The sequence below is a fragment of the Onychomys torridus genome, chromosome 4 (genome assembly GCF_903995425.1).
Source record: "Onychomys torridus chromosome 4, mOncTor1.1, whole genome shotgun sequence".
Lineage (NCBI taxonomy): Eukaryota > Metazoa > Chordata > Mammalia > Rodentia > Cricetidae > Onychomys > Onychomys torridus.
In genome coordinates, this window is record NC_050446.1 from 58,649,758 (window position 1) to 58,666,224 (window position 16,467).

Genomic DNA, 16,467 nt, shown 5'->3' on the forward strand with positions numbered 1-16,467 from the left:
GGGAAGGTAGAAAGTTCATATCAAACCATGTTAAGTTCTTACTCACCAACTTTTCATTATTAAAGCACATGTTGAGAAAGTAGCAAATACTATCTTTAAATATGTTTAAATTATTAACAAATACAAATGGCTTTAGTGTCTCCTAAACTTTTTAATTTTTCAAAACTTATCTATAAGGAATTAGAAATGACAAATAGACTCATGAAAATATAAACATTGTTAGTAATGGGAGAAATGTAGATCAAATTACTAATGTCAAGCAGAGGTTTTTTTTTTTTTTCAATTGAAAATAAATGTTTTTTTCATACAATATATTCTGATTATGGTTCCCCTCCCTCAACTCCCAGATCCCCTATTTGTCCTGACAAAGAAGTCCTATGTTTATAGGTGGAAGTCTACCTGAAAATTATAAGAAAAAATATCCAAGAAAAATTTTAGTTGTGAATATTCTAAGCTCTGTTTACCAGAGCTGCTTGTAGGTGATTCCTCAAATTAAACAGGGTATTTGCATTGTCCCTTCAATGAGGATATTTTTTTCATTGTATTTTTTATTTTATAATTTAATTTAAATTTACATATCAGCCATGGGCTCCCCTGTCCTCTCTCCTCCCGCCCCTCCCTGTCTCCACAGCCCACTCCCCTATTCCCATCTCCTCCAGGGCTAGGACTCCCCTGGGGATTCAGCTCAACCTGGTAGATGCAGTCCATGCAGGTCCAGTCCCCTCCTTCCAGGCTGAGCAAAGTGTCCCTGCATAGGCCCCAGGTTCCAAACAGCCAGCTCATGCACTAAGGACACGTCTGGGTCCCACTGCCTGGGAGCCTCCCAAACAGATCAAGCTAATCAAATGTCTCACTTATCCAGAGGCTTTAGTGTCTACTAAATTTTTCCAGTTCCATGGGGGCTCCTCAGCTATTGTTTCATAGTTCATATGTATCTACTAGTTTGGCTATTTGTCCTTGTGCTTTTTCTAATCATGGTCTCAACATTTCTTAGTCAGACAATCCCTCCTTTTTCTCACTGATTGGACTCATGGAGCTCCACCTGGGGTCTGGCCGTGGATCTCTACATCCTCTTCCATCAGTCATTGGATGAGAGTTCTAGCACAACAGTTAGGGTATTTGGCCATCTGGATCTCCAGAGTAGATAAGATTGGACATTCTCTCGACCATTGCCAGGAGTATGAAATTCTTAATGTCATCTTTATCATCCCTTAGCTCTGGCTGGAGGAATATGCCTATTCCATAAGCATTTCTTAATTGATCCTATCTCTCTTTATTCAGGGCAAGTGTTGTTCCTAAAACTTTGTCATACACTGATTGACTTGTTTAATACAGAACATCTACATATGATTTCAGTTCTTTCTTCAGAGATATATGACAGGTCTTCTGTAAGTAGTCAAAGAGTAACACATACCAGGATTAGTCAACACTGACTTGCTTGATGTATCTCAGACTCATCAGAGAAACCAGTCTTCAGTTACTTCCTATCATCAGCTGTGGGCTCTCTGGATATTCTCTAGTGCTGGTATAGATTACTCCACAGACAGTGGTCTGATGGTTCAGCAACTTGCCCCCATGCTACTTAGCTCCTGGGCTTCCTGACCCTTTCCATCCACACTGAATGGGTCATGCCTCCCCTGTCTCATGACATGTCATATTTCAGGCAACTACTCTCCTGAAGAAATTTTAAAATTATCATTTTGGAGTCAACATAAGCTAGCAGGTGGATAATCTGCTTGAAGGCAGCTGAGGTCATATATTATCAGACATCAGGGAAATCCTATATGTAACCAAACATCCACATTTGCAAAATAGGGCTGTAAGCTTTCCAAAAAGAAAAATCTCTCAAACCCTTACTGCTTGCCAATTTAGCAACTGAAAAATGTATAAAAAGGTAATCATGAAAACAGAGTCAGTGTGATTTTTGACTCAAAGTGTCCATTGAGATCATGTTTTTCAACTCAGTAACTTCACAGATGGAAAATGGAGCCAAGAAAACTTAAATATTTCACCCAATTTTGCACAGCTAGTTACTGTTAAAAGTGGAACTGAAATGTAGTCCTTGCACCAATGCTTCATTGCCTTGTGGTCATCTCAGTTTATTAACATCCTGCATGCTTTAAGACTGTACTCTAAAGACAACACATAAGTCTCCAAGCATTTGTAGTGAGGTTTCTGTAATCATGTTGGAAAAATGACAGTCAAAACTATCTTCTCTCTATGCCCAGAGAATGCTTTCTCCTGAAGGAAATACTTAATATCAGATTAGGATAACAAGATCTTCCTAAAATGAATGTTTCCATTTGCTGAATTAAATATTCAGGGCTTCCCAGAAATTTGTTGGCATGAATTCATAGGTTTGAACAATTCCTTTCTAGCTTATAAGAAATAGCCAAAGAAATGAGGAAATATGGAATTGGACTTAAGCTATATCATCCATGGAAGCAAACATACATCATTTTATACATGCCAGAAACTATGAGGAATGTTTGATGGATATTGGTTAGATGAAGCTCTGGACAGACTGAGAAATCATCTTCCTGTAACACTGGGGCTGAATGTGAGAATAATGGGATGATGGACCACCAGGGGTTAGTTAAAATGGGGCAGGACTGAAAAGCAGAATGGTAAATTTGATTAAAGCTCTTTGACTCAGTAGATTTTAGTGTGGGTGTCCTAGTGTGAAAGCATTATCAATTGAAAGGTGCGATGGATTTATACTACCAAGTGATAGAAATCTGACACTGTTCTCAAGAGTCTGGCATCAAACAATACTTGCTTTATATCCTGCATTCACATATATTTCAGTATTTCATTCATTAGTCTGTTTAAAGTTCTTAATTTATTTTATTTGCCGCATTTTTTTTTTTTTTTTTTTTTTTTTTTGGTGTGTGTGTGTGTATACCATGTGTATACCTGGTCAGAAGAGTGCATCAGATCCCTTGGAAATGGACTTATGATGGGTTATAAACAGCTTTATGTGTGCAGGAAACCAAACCCAGGACTTCTGCAAGAGCAGTCAGTACTCTTAACTTCTGAGCCATCTTAACAGCCATTTTCTGTATTCAATGAAATGTATTGCAGGATTCTTATGTATAAATTATATCATTTTAGTGTAAAATATTTTATTTGTATTTTACATTTATGTCACAGTTAGTGCACTGCATTGTTTCTAAAGAACTATATATAGACAAAGTCCTGAACTTTATTTCAAATAAAGGGCAATCAAATTTGTCTGCTCAGAGCAGTATGCCTGGCTGGATTGCAAATACAGCCGTTATCATTGCTGAAGAATTTAAAAGCATGCTCTTAGCACCTCACATAGGCTAAGGAAAATTTTGGACTACTGGTCAATGGCTAAAATTTATATATATATATCACATAGTTGTTAGTGAAGCATGACTTGAGCAAGCAGAAAACATTGGCAAGATTGTTCTAAAATATGAAGGAAACTAGAAGATTCCTCTTATGTCTTGTTGGTCATTGCCCTAACAAGTAATGATTCATTGTAGTGAGCTGATTGATGCACTATTCAGATACCACTTAAACGACTTCAGCTATGGAGAAAATGCTTCAATTATAAGTTCTTTTGTTGATTGATTCTACTGCAAACTGTTGCCTCTACCAGTATGCATAAAACCAACACTAATTTAACGTAGAATACAAAAATGGGTACCATATTGGGCTGTCTGCACAGCAGTGCTTCCTAGAATCAAGGCAGGCTTTCACTGAGTCCTTTTACCAGCTGATTTCCATTCTAGCATTCACAGGTGTTGATATACTGACACTAAAGTCAGTCTCTGAAACTCTACCCCTGAGAACCAAAACGGTGTCTTTTGGTGTTGGAATTTTTTGATAATTCTCAAAAAGAAATGGGCAATATGATTTCCTGTGTAACCTCTTCTTGCTTGTAACTATTGCCAGCTCATTTGAATACTGTTCACATCAGCTCATCTGTAGGCTGTTTTCAGATTACAGAGATCATAACTCACAACTTTCCCAAGGCATTTGCTCCTAAATAAATAAGCACTACAAATGCCGTTTTCACTGCTGAATGAGTCCTGTTTAAGCAATAAATGCATTTTATGATCATTCTTCTCTTTGCCCATCAATTTGCTACCTCTGTTTGAAGAAAAGGGCCTCCTTAGGCAGCTGATTTCTGGCAGACTCAATTAAACCAAATTTGTCAAATCAAAGAAAGGGTGACTGATGGCCATGAGGCAACTAGAATATATTTGTTCTTTGTTCTTATAATGTGGTTGACAGTCTGGAGAACTTGGATGGCTAAGGATAAGATATTTGAGTGTCAAAAATGGCAGCTGACCAAACCAAGTCTGGCCTAATCTTTTGCCAAAACCACTTTCTGAACAACAGAAAAATCCATATTTCTGTGACAGGTTTATTCATGTTCTTGGCTTTTTTTGAAAATCTATTTATACAACTGTCAGTCCTTATAGCATGCTGATAGGAAGCCCTCTGTTTGGCTATCTGAGATGATGTCTGGGCAATATATTCAAAAGTGAGTATCTATTAAGCCTCAAAATTATAAATAAACTTACAATTCAAAAGGAAAACAGCATTGGCTGAAATGTAAACATTACAGACTTTTCACAAAACAATAGACAAATAGTTTCTATGTAATTAGTCAATTAATTAATCAATTAACATAGAGAAAATCGAATTAATTCCTGAATCATAGAACAGGTTAAAAAGGTTATACTATATAATGCTTAGAAGATAATGATTCTCAAAAAATAATGATGTCTTATAAAGTGTGAAATGCAACTGAAGTACCAAACAAAAACAAATATCTAAATTTGGTTCATTAGTTTACTTAAAAAGTAGAAATGAATGAAAGATTAGAGGAAGAGGAAAAAGTGTCATATTGCATTTACCAAAAACCGTAACTTATTTCTATGAGTTATGACTTATCTGTTATAATCTGAATAGGTAAGAACAAAATACTTCTGTATCCTGTATTGTTGCTGTAGACATATACATGTGTATTATGCATGTATGTATACATGTATGCATATGAAAATGTATTCTAAAACTTATCAAGTCTTCTGAAAGGTTGGAGCTATTCATATAGGATACTTACACTGTCAGATTAAATTGAGGTTTCTATAAGCATTTATGACAAACAAAACAAGTCAGAAAATCTGATACAAATTTATTTAAGAAGCAGGAAATCAGAGTAAGCTAAACATGACATCTAGATATTGGAATATATAACTACTAAAATTAAGATCATGAGGATGACTTTCATGTAAACAGGGTTGAAAATTCTGTCCACCTTGCAGCTACTTTCTGGATACCAGTTTGCATATATTTATACTATTTTTATAAGCTAGCTAAGTACTTCATTAGTCAATCATATACTACAGAATGAGTGTCTTTGATAATTATGTGCAAATATTTTAGTTCAATACATATTCTTAGAAGGTACATTTTTGAAATATTTTAGATTTTGATTTTTCGTAGTAAATTTTAGTGTATTTTATAAGTAATCTTTTAAAATAAATTTATCATAAATCCTAATTATCTACTTTAAATTTGGAAACAAAGTTATCTTTCTTCTTTGTCTTATATTGGGAAAAAATGGAATAAAGGCCAGTAAAAATGAGCCAATTTACAAATTCAGATTTAAATCACTTAAAATGTATTGCCTACCAATGTAAGTTAGTGAGCACCCAATCAATGTTTATATTGCTAGACAAGAATTAGAGAGAGCTATCCCTAAACCCCACCAGCTGTAACATATGGGAGAGCAGGCTCTACGCCTTGCTAGATCCAACCCTGTTAGTGGAAGTGTGGGTGAGCCACCCTGAAATTTTGAGCATGGGACAGCTGTCTCCATTTTCTATCTGGTAAAGCAACCCTACAGCTACCCAGACCCAGACTCAGGTCTATCATCTGCTGGAGCATGTGAAGGAAACTGACTCTCACACCCAAAGCTGCAGGATTCCCACAATACAGGGAGCCAGCAGGATGTCCAGGAGTCCTACTGGGGGCCAGCATCAATCATTTAGTGGAGTCTAGGGGCCTGGAACCAGACCTATGAATTTTTGCAAACACTTAAAAGTAGAGATGTAAGGAGTATGCAGCATGATTTGTTGGATTGTACTGCAGCTTCCATGATGTGATTTCTAATTCCTTCACGAATTTTTGTTTTATTCAGGAAGGGGGCAGAGGGCAGATGTAAATGGACAGAGAATAAATGGGATCAAGATACAGGATGTGAAAAACACATAGAACAAACAAATTTTACTAATTAAAAAATAAAACTGTGTATTTAAAAGTATAAAAAAACATGATTCACATCACTGTGTAAAAGACTAACTGTACTTACCTTTACAGATGATAAAAATCTGAGTTCTATAACAATTCCTAGAGACAAGAGAAGGCATTTAGTAAAGGCTGACACATGCTGGCCTACAGATTCATGCACATCTTAACTGTAACTTTTTTTCCTCAATTTTTAGGTCAATTCTATTTGAACCCTATCATAGCTCTTATGAAATCTAACCAACATGATTGGCTAAACAGTAGATTAACAATGAAAAAAAAAAACAGATATATGCTAAGACTGGTGGAGAAAAGGCCTTGAGAACTGTAGGCAACCAAGATGTACTCACAGTGAGAGAAATAGTCTTCACCAGGGAACAGCATACCAATTGGTTAATTAATACCAAATGTTCAACCTAGAAAACATAATAGAGGTGACAGTATGCATAATGAGCATGTTATATTCAGAAATACACACACATATATGTACATATATACATATATGCATGTAATAGCAAATATTAAAAAAGCCATGAATATGAAAGAGACCAAGGAGGGGTATATAATATACCCATTTAAATGAAAAAGAAAGTTTGTCTTCTTCCCCTTTGTTTATTCAACACTCTAATTTGATCTCACTATCTTTTAAAAGCAAAATTTCCATTTTTCTCTTTTAACATAGTATGCTTACAAGAAGGTAGATTTCAATCTACTCTCTTCTTTTAGGTGAGTGATCCCTGTGCTTTGTAGCTTATTAGCATTTGCTACTTTCCAAATAAAGTACTCATCAACAAAACTGAATTGACTCTTGTAACAAAGATTCCAACTACATGTTTTGTTTAAATGCTATAGATTTTTAAGTTAAGTTTATAGATTTTGCTTTCCATTTACTTCCTGCTTTGCTCCACATGTGAATGTACTGAATAGAAAGTATAGATGTTCTCTCTTTTTGATGTTAGATCAAGCCTAGTCATGTACAGAAGTTATTGTACTGGTTAGATTTTTATCAAATTAATGCAAATTAAAAGACATGGGTAACTAGGTTGTTTCCAGGTTCTGGCTATTACAAACAATGCTGAATTGTTGTAGACTACTGACAATGGTCAAGAGAAAGCCTGATCTGACCTACTCTGGTGATCAGATGGCCAAATACCCTAACTGTTGTGCTAGAACTCTCATCCAATAACTGATGGAAGTGGATGCAGAGATCCTTGGCCAGGCCCCAGGTGGAGCTCCAGGAGTCCAATTGTCAAGAAAGAATAGGGACTGTAAGAGCGTGAATTGTTGAGACCAAGATTGGAAAAGCACAGGGACAAATAGCCAAATGAATGGAAGCACATGAATTATGAACCAAAGGTTGTGGAGCCCCCAACTGGATCTGGCCCTCTGGATAAGTGAGACAATTGAATAGCTTGAACTGTTTGGGAGGCACACAGGCAGTGGGACCTGGACCTATCCTTAGTGCATGAGCTGGCTGTTTGGAACCTTGGGCTTACACAGGGACACTTTGCTCAGCCTGGAAGGAGGGGACTGGACCTGCCTGTACTGAATCCACCAGGTTGAATTGAATCCCCAGGGGAGTCTTGGCCCTGGAGGAGATGGGAATGGAGGGGAGGGGCCGGGAGGAAGGTGGGGGTGGGGGCGGGAGGGGGGAGGACAGGGGAACCCATGGCTGATGTGTAACATTAAAACACAAATATAATAAATAAAAAAAGGAAAAAAAATAAAGAAAGAAAAAAAAAAGACATGGGTAACGTTGTAATCTCAGTTTTAAAAAATGCTACCTAGATTGACCTGTAGACAACTCTATATTTATTTTACTAATGACTGATATAGGAGGGCATAGCCTACTGTAGGTGGTGTCACCCCTGGGCAGGTGATCCTGGTTTGTATAAGAAATCAAGCTGTTGAACCATGGGGAGTAAGTCAGTAAGCAGCATTTCTACATGGCCCCTGCCTCAGTTCCTGCCTCCAGTTTCCAGCCTTGAGTTACTTCTCAGGGAATGATGAGCTGTAAACTAAATTAAAGCTTTGCTTACCCAACCTGGTTTTGGCCAGTTGTTCATCACAGTGACAACAAGCAAGCTATGACAATTATCCTCCAATTATATGTAGGAAAAGCCAAGCCAGTCAATGTTTGTTGTTTCCAATTTTAAACTTGCTTTCTTTGTTCTGCTTTCTCAGAGAAATAAATCTTCTTGTGTGTTTGCTAAGCTCTTCCAAAGCCTCTTGGTGTGTGGTATCATCAAATATTTTATATTGTGGGTCTACTCTCTCCCTGTGTTATGATCACCCACCATGCCCATTATTTATGTAAGTCCTCAGTATTTCTATGGAATGAAATAAATAGAGGGGTGTTTAATCATTTCCTTGAGCAGGCAATCATTTTAGGAAAATCATATTATAGACGCAAAAACTTATGTAAAAAAGAGGGGGATTCTTGGCCCTGGAGGAGATGGGAATGGAGGGGAGGGGATGGGGGGAAGATGGGGGCGAGGGCAGGAGGGGGGAGGACAGGGGAACCCATGGCTGATGTTTAAAACTAAAACACAAATATAATAAAAAAATTAAAAAGAGAGCTGTTTACATACACAGTCTCCTACAGTTTGAATTATTAGTCAATGCATCTAATAAGTCAATTGCTCCCAGCACATTGACTATGTTCTTTAGACAAGGTGCATTTAAGTTTAGCATAGTTGTCATATTTTTCTTTTCTCATTCAAGGTATATTCATTTAGGACATATTTTAGTAACTTAATTTTTATCATAAATATTTTAAAGCCATGTTATTTTTCTTAGGCTGAATCATCTTTTTCTGTTCTCATCAATTTTTTTCATAGAAAAGAGTTTAATAATAATTCACTAGAAGTTACATAACTTAAATAACTTTACAAAATTAATAACATAATGTCAAATATATCATGCCACATACAAAAGTATTGGAAAAACTCTTGCATTATTAAATCCTCAGTGAGTAACTATCATGAAAAAATAGGCAATTTCCTTAAAAATTAAATATTCACAAAAATGCCTTACTTTTACTTTAGAGACATAATGTTCACAAGACCACACCAAAAGAAGAAAAAAACTTTCTTATATATATTTCAACCGACAAATACAAATATTAAAAATATTAAAGTGAAAAACAGAGGATAAAATTTAGCCAAGGTAGCATGTCTTGTGAATAAAACAATTCTATAAACCTAAGAGTCCAGTATTCATCCTTTTAGGCATATTGAGTCTTCATGGCTTTGGAATCCTCTGACAGGGCAACACAAGGGAGGTTAAGCAATGTCTTTATGATAGGGAATGTCTTGGTTTAGAGAGTGCCTTATAGGCTACATGTTCATTTAGCATTGAATCTTCTTTAGCTAAACAGATTTGTTCTCTTTATCCAGTCTGCCATAAGTCAACCATTTTTCTAAAATTCTGCCTTTCTTCATGATCACTCAAAGTGCAAAGTTCACTAGCTGTCTGACAGCAGGTCTCCAAATTGAAGCACTTGGAGTTTCCCTAGATTCTCATTGAGGAGCCTTACAAGGTTTGTTGCCATCTATGTAAGCTGAGCCAAGAGACGTGCTATATTTTTGCAAGCAGTTCACAGAGCACTAGCTTGTTTGGGTGAAGTTTTAATGAGGAGTAGTCCTTAAAACCACTTGGGATTTTGTTTTAGTTCTTTTTGTTTGTTTGTATTTATTTATTTATTTATTTATTTATTTATTTATTTATTTATTTAGGTATAAATCTTCTCAAGAAATGGGATTCACCATATAACACATTAATTGCTATTTCTAAAGGCTACTATTTATTGTATTTCAAAGTTAATCATTGAAACTACTTTTCTAAACCTGTAAAATTGTTTTCAATTTTTATTTTATTTTAAATTATACCCAAATGAGATGGCAAAATAAATTTTTCTATCACTATGCTTACCATTTTTTAAATAGTTGAAAATAATGGATTAAAGCTTCCATGATAACTTCTTGAGTAAAATAATAAATTGTATTTATTTATTTAAAATTTACTGTTATAATCATCTTATTTCAATTCCAGAATAATTTTAAGGTAAATGATAATTTTACTATTTAAACTTAAATAAAAAATAATTCAGTGTTCTTAAATTATTTTCAAAATTAAGAGATCTATTTTGTCAAATTTGTTGTTGAAAAAGTATTTTTTCATTTACTTTTATTATTATTATTATTATTGTATGTGTGTGTGTGTGTGTGTGTGTGTGTGTGTGTGTGTCTATATGAATATGTTCATATGCATTCATGTACCCATGGAGGCCAGAGATGATCCTTCTCCCAGAAACTGGAGTTGCAAGTGATTGTGACTCATCATACCTGAGTGCTAGGATCAAATTCTTGTACTCTGGAAGAGCAATATACTCTCTTAACTGTTGGTGTATCTCTCCAAGGCAATCTCCTAAATATTAAATTTAAAGAAAATACAAGGGAATATGAATTTTTAGACACAAGTATGCCACCAAGAATATCAAACGTCTTGCTTACATTATTCTCATTGAACTGATTAGATAGACTCAGCAGTTTTTTGCTTTGTTCAACGGTTATCAGATCATGTTTGCCCTGAAGAGCAGTCAGAGTTGACTTTGTAAAACATTGTCAGTAAACACTGTAATAAAATTTTGAAACTAGAAATGAATGTATTGAGGAAGTTCAGAACCATGATCTGAAGATGTAACTGTCTTGTTAAATAAGAAACACAGAGCCAAAAGCTAAGAGTTCAGAGCAATAGTTGAGAGCTGAAAACCTTGCCCTTCACAGCTACTGCTGTCTTTCCTCTTTGCAAGAGACCTACTTCCTGTAATTTTCTCTTTTTTTATAGACTTTCTGTTCTGCCTTTTCATTGGTTTTAAACCCAACCACATGACCTCCTCATCACTGCCTGTCGGTCTTCTATGGTTAGTATTGAGATTAAAGGCATGTGTCTCCATGCTGGCTATATCCTTGAACACACAGAGATCCCCCTAGCTCTGCCTACCATGTGCTGGGATTAAAGACGTGTACCATCACTGCACAGCTTCTGCTATGGCTTGCTCTGAGCCCAAGGCAACTTTATTAACATGCAAATAAAATAACATTTCAGTACAAATAAAATATCACCATATTTCCCCCTTTTCTATTTTAGTAAAAAAAAGGAAAAAATTTATAACTAATATAAGAAAAACTATATACAAAAGTACAATAACTATAAGCTATAAGTATCTAAACAATGTCTAGTCCATTTGTATTTGACAAATTCAGAGAAAATAATTCCATTATCTATCCTATTTTGGTAAGTCCAAAATGTACCTGATTCACTTTCTATCCTAACTTATATTACTAACAGAACTGTCTTATAACATCTTTCAAATTTCTTCACTTACACCTCTTGGTGAGTTTCTTTTCTGAAATTCTTAACAAGGAAAACTGTGACTATAACTAATTGATCTTCAACTCTCTCAGAGACCCAAGAAGGAAATAATACTACCTAATAAAAAATAAAAACAGGAAGTGCATTTAAGCAGCTTCCAAAAAAAAAAAAAATATATATGAGTTGACCGAAAACAGCCAGCTGCCTGGACAGTCACCTGAGGTTTCCCTGCAGTGTTGGGTCATCATCTTCAGCCTATAGGCTTAGCATATCTGTCAGACGCTTTTGTGAACTAGGATGTATACAAGGTCAACAGTTTGACCTCACATTTGGTGAGAGCAGTCCATGTACCAGAAATACCTGAATTCCACTAGTTTCATGTCATGATTCAGGATTTTAAATTCTGGAAACTGTTGATTTTTTTTTTTTAATTCAACTGTCTATTCTTCTTTGCTGTGTATATGTGGCTTCATCTCAGCATCCAGTTCTTCTCCACATCCCTCTATTAAATACCAGTCTACTATTGAGGGGTGTGAGCTTAGTTACTCTTCAAGAATAACTATTTCAGCTGCTGTTCCACTGCACATTAGAAGCCATCGGCCCACTGCCTGTTCAGCTGTCTTTGAAGAAAAGGGCACTGTACCTTTTTCAGATTGCAAAGGTCACTTCAGAGATGGTGCCATTTTGTCCTGGCTTTAGAAGATGCCTTTTGGGTTTTTTTTTTTTTTTTATTTGTTTTTGTTTTTGTTTTTTGTTTTTTGTTTTTTTTTGGTTTTTCGAGACAGGGTTTCTCTGTGTAGCTTGGCGCCTTTCCTAGAACTCACTTGGTAGCCCAGGCTGGCCTCAAACTCACAGAGATCCACCTGGCTCTGCCCCTCAATTGCTGGGATTAAAGGTGTGCACCACCAACGCCAGGCTTTAGAAGATGCCTTTTGTTAAAGCCACAACCACACTTATTTTTGGCAAGGATGGGTAGTCCTTTGTTTCATGTCCTATCTGTCCTGTTTGTCAGCAGTTGATTCGAGGATACTTTGTTGCCCAGTGGCTAACTTTTGCCACAATGAAAGTTATCTCCATATTCACTTTCTTCAATGGGCTAATTTAAATGTAAGAGTTAGCTAATAACAAGACTGAGCTATTATTCTCTGAGCATTCGTAATTAATACTCAGTCACCATGTTGGTTATTTGCGAACTGGGGGTCAGAAAGAAACATCCATCAATACTGTCATGCTAAATGCAGCAGGTTCAGCATTACAGCTGACAGTCTCCATTGAGTTTGAATCATATAAGCAGCATGGATAACCATGTGCTTAAGTCTCCTTGATTGATGATAATCCCAGAATTATGGCAGAACCTAAGCAGTAACTTTTAAGCCAAGTTGCCACTGAATTCCTTTCCAACAAATTCTGAGCAATATGAAATAAATTGTTTGCAACAATTATTTGTTGAAACCTAATGATGATCATATTAATTGGACCACAATGCTTTTTTATGCTGACAAGAATTGGTTCAGATTTACACTGAATTTACATATAATTTACATTGATATGTAATATTTATATTTGAATATACATTTACAATAAAATCCCTAGAATTGAGGAAAATGTCTAGGTAGTCAAATGAAAAGGCAGCAGGAGGAAATGGGCAGATGGCTCCTTTAGTGAACCTTTTTTCATATTGGATTTTCAGTTTCCAGAACCCATAAGATGTGAAATGGGAGTCGTATCCCACTTGTAATTCCATTACTCAGAATGCAGAGACAAGGAATCCTCCAGGAAAGCTAGCTAGCTAGACTAGCAAATTTGGCAACCTTGGAGTTCATCTGAGAGATTCTACCTTGGCAAATAAGGTGGAGAGAGATAGAGGAAGACTACTGATAGGATTTTTCATACATACATACATATATACATACATACATACATACATACATACATACATACACACACACACACACACACACACACACACACACACACACACACGCGCCACAAAAAGACACATGAAAGAAGAAAAAGATTACCGCAAAAGTTTCAATTTCAGACCCTTGACCTCCAGTTTATACCCATGATCTATTGAGGCTAGGTCTTGAATTACCATTTGAAAGTGAAGAAAACAATTCTGCCCGTGATTTGAAAATGATCACACTTCATAGCAGTGGCTCTGAAAGCCAGTGTCCAGTGAGGAGAAAAGTTACAGAGTCAGGAATCAGGGTAGGGATGAATATGGTTAAAATATATTCTATGCTATTCTCAAAGTATTTTTACGTTTTAGTATTTTCTTTTTATCATGTTTTAAAAGTAGTAGCCTGGCTAATAATTTTTATTTTAGAAAAGACTAACAGCAGGAAGTCTTGTTTAATTACGAGGTTTCACCATTGTATCATTTTAAGAAATGGAGCCTTTTATGAGTTTAGGGAAATAGTAGCCTCCTGATTTTGTGTGGAGAGTTAGATGCATGTGGCTTGGACAGCATATTAGGTTAGACACAAGGATATGGCTTTCAAACCTCTGGTGTACGCAACTTGATTGATCCAGGGTTCCAGCTAATGTGCTTTAGAAGCAAGTGATTAGCTTCCCATACTTGTCAAGGAAGCTCCCTGGGAAAGACTGAGCAGAAAAGGGAAGTGGAGAAGTCGCTTACAGGGTTGCTTCTTCTCACAAGAATCTTGGATCACAAATCCCAAATAGCTCTCTTAGTACCTCCCTTAAAATGTCACCAACAAATTTTCTAGCAATTAGCCTATGAATACTGCAAAAGGTCTTCATTCTTTTAGGATCTTTCTAAAGTCCATAGCCCGGAGTATCATTACTGAAACTTCCACTTAGATTGTTAGATAATATATGTTTAATATAAATTAGCTAAATTATTATCTCTCCAAATTCACTTTATTGAATCATACAAAACATTTTGTTAATTGAAGAAAGGTATGCTTGATCTCAGGAAGATTAGACCTCACATCTATGCTTAATATAAACAGGATGCACATTAAAAATAGTGCATTAGGTAGTTATCAGTTGTTTTGCTATGTATCAGGAGCAAATAGGTCACATCCTCATGAAGCAAACAAAATTAGATGCTTCAGAAAGATGTCAGAAAACACGAGTCAAGCGTTTTAATTTTCAGATTGCATATTTTAATTTACATAGAAACATCTGACCTGAATAAATCAATAAATCCATCAGTTTTTACTGATTCAACATTCACAAAGTTCAGAGTAATGTCCTTGTTATGTAATCATGCTGGCATGGCCACAAGCAATTAATTAGCCACAGATGATGTGCATTTTTAGTAGCATGGCTAAATTTGATTCTACTTATTATAGTTCTAATGCTTATGCTGGTGATAAAACATTCCAATGTTTCAAGCTCAGATTTAAGAGATTACAGTATTGAAATCAGCCTAGGGATCTAGAAAGCTCCTAATTTAGGAGGGTATGGAGAGTTAGAATTGTGCAAGTGTATCATGTCTACTAGGAGCTGGGAGACTCCAGGCTTTAGCAGGGATTGTTTAAAATTAAATTAATTGAAGGTTGTATTATTATTATTATTATTATTATTATTATTATTATTATTTTGGTTTTTTGAGACAGGGTTTCTCTGTGTAGCTTTGCGCCTTTCCTGGAACTCGCTTGGTAGCCCAGGCTGGCCTAGAACTCACAAAGATCTGCCTGCCTCTGCCTCCTGAGTGCTGGGATTACATGCGTGTGCCACCACTGCCCAGCTTGAAGGTTGTATTTTAATTAGTACTCTGAGAAACTTGTTGCAGAAAATTAAAATTCAGTGTCTTTTTAAAATGAGAATAGCCATTAGACTAAGTAAACCATCATAGGAAACAGAACATACTTTTTGCAGCAAATTATATAATAAAAAATCATAATAGTAAATTTTTTCCTTTCATTATGTATTTTGTTATTTAAAAAAATTAATTATGAATTGTGGTGATATATTTGTACCCCCAATAAGCCTTACCTGGGGATCAGAGGACAGAGCCAGCCACTAAATTAGACATAGAAGTCAGGCAGTGGTGGCACACACCTTTAATCCTATCACTTGGGAGGCAGAGCTTCATCTGGACTCTGTGAGTTCAAGGCCACACTGGGCTACATGAGAGAAATAGAATCAGGCAGTGGTGACATATGCCTTTAATCCTAGGAAGTGGTGGTAGGGTGGAGAAGTGTATAGAAGGCGTGAGGAGACAGGAACTAATGTAGTTTAGCTGAGACCCATTCTGGTGAGGACTCAGAAGCTTTCAGTCTGAGAATTCATGGAGTTGGTGAGGTAATTAGGTAATAGGTGGTGGCTATGGCCTGCTCTGCTTCTCTGATCTTTTCAGCTTTCACCCCAATATCTGGCTCTTGGTTTTTATTATAAGACCATCTAATATTCAAACAACAATGAATATATTTTGATAATTTTCTTCACTTTTCCCAACTTCTTCCAGATCCTCTCACTCTCCTGAACTCCCCAACTCTAATTTCTTTCTCAAATAAACAAACAAAAAAACCAGTACAACAAAAAACTCCCCCAAACCAAGAAAACAAAATAACCTCTCCTCCAAAAAGAAACCAAACCAAACCCAAACCAAACAAACCACCAAATTGTAACCAAATGCAAGCACACACACAAAACTGTCCATTTTATGTTGTCCACCCACTGTGAACATGAGGCCTGACCTGGAGTGGTTGATATACCCAGTGTCACTCTATTGGAGAAAACTGATTTCCTCTCTCCCAGCATATATAAGTGACAGTTCAGTTGTTAATCTTTACTTTAGTGTCTGGGTATTCATTCATTCACTCATTC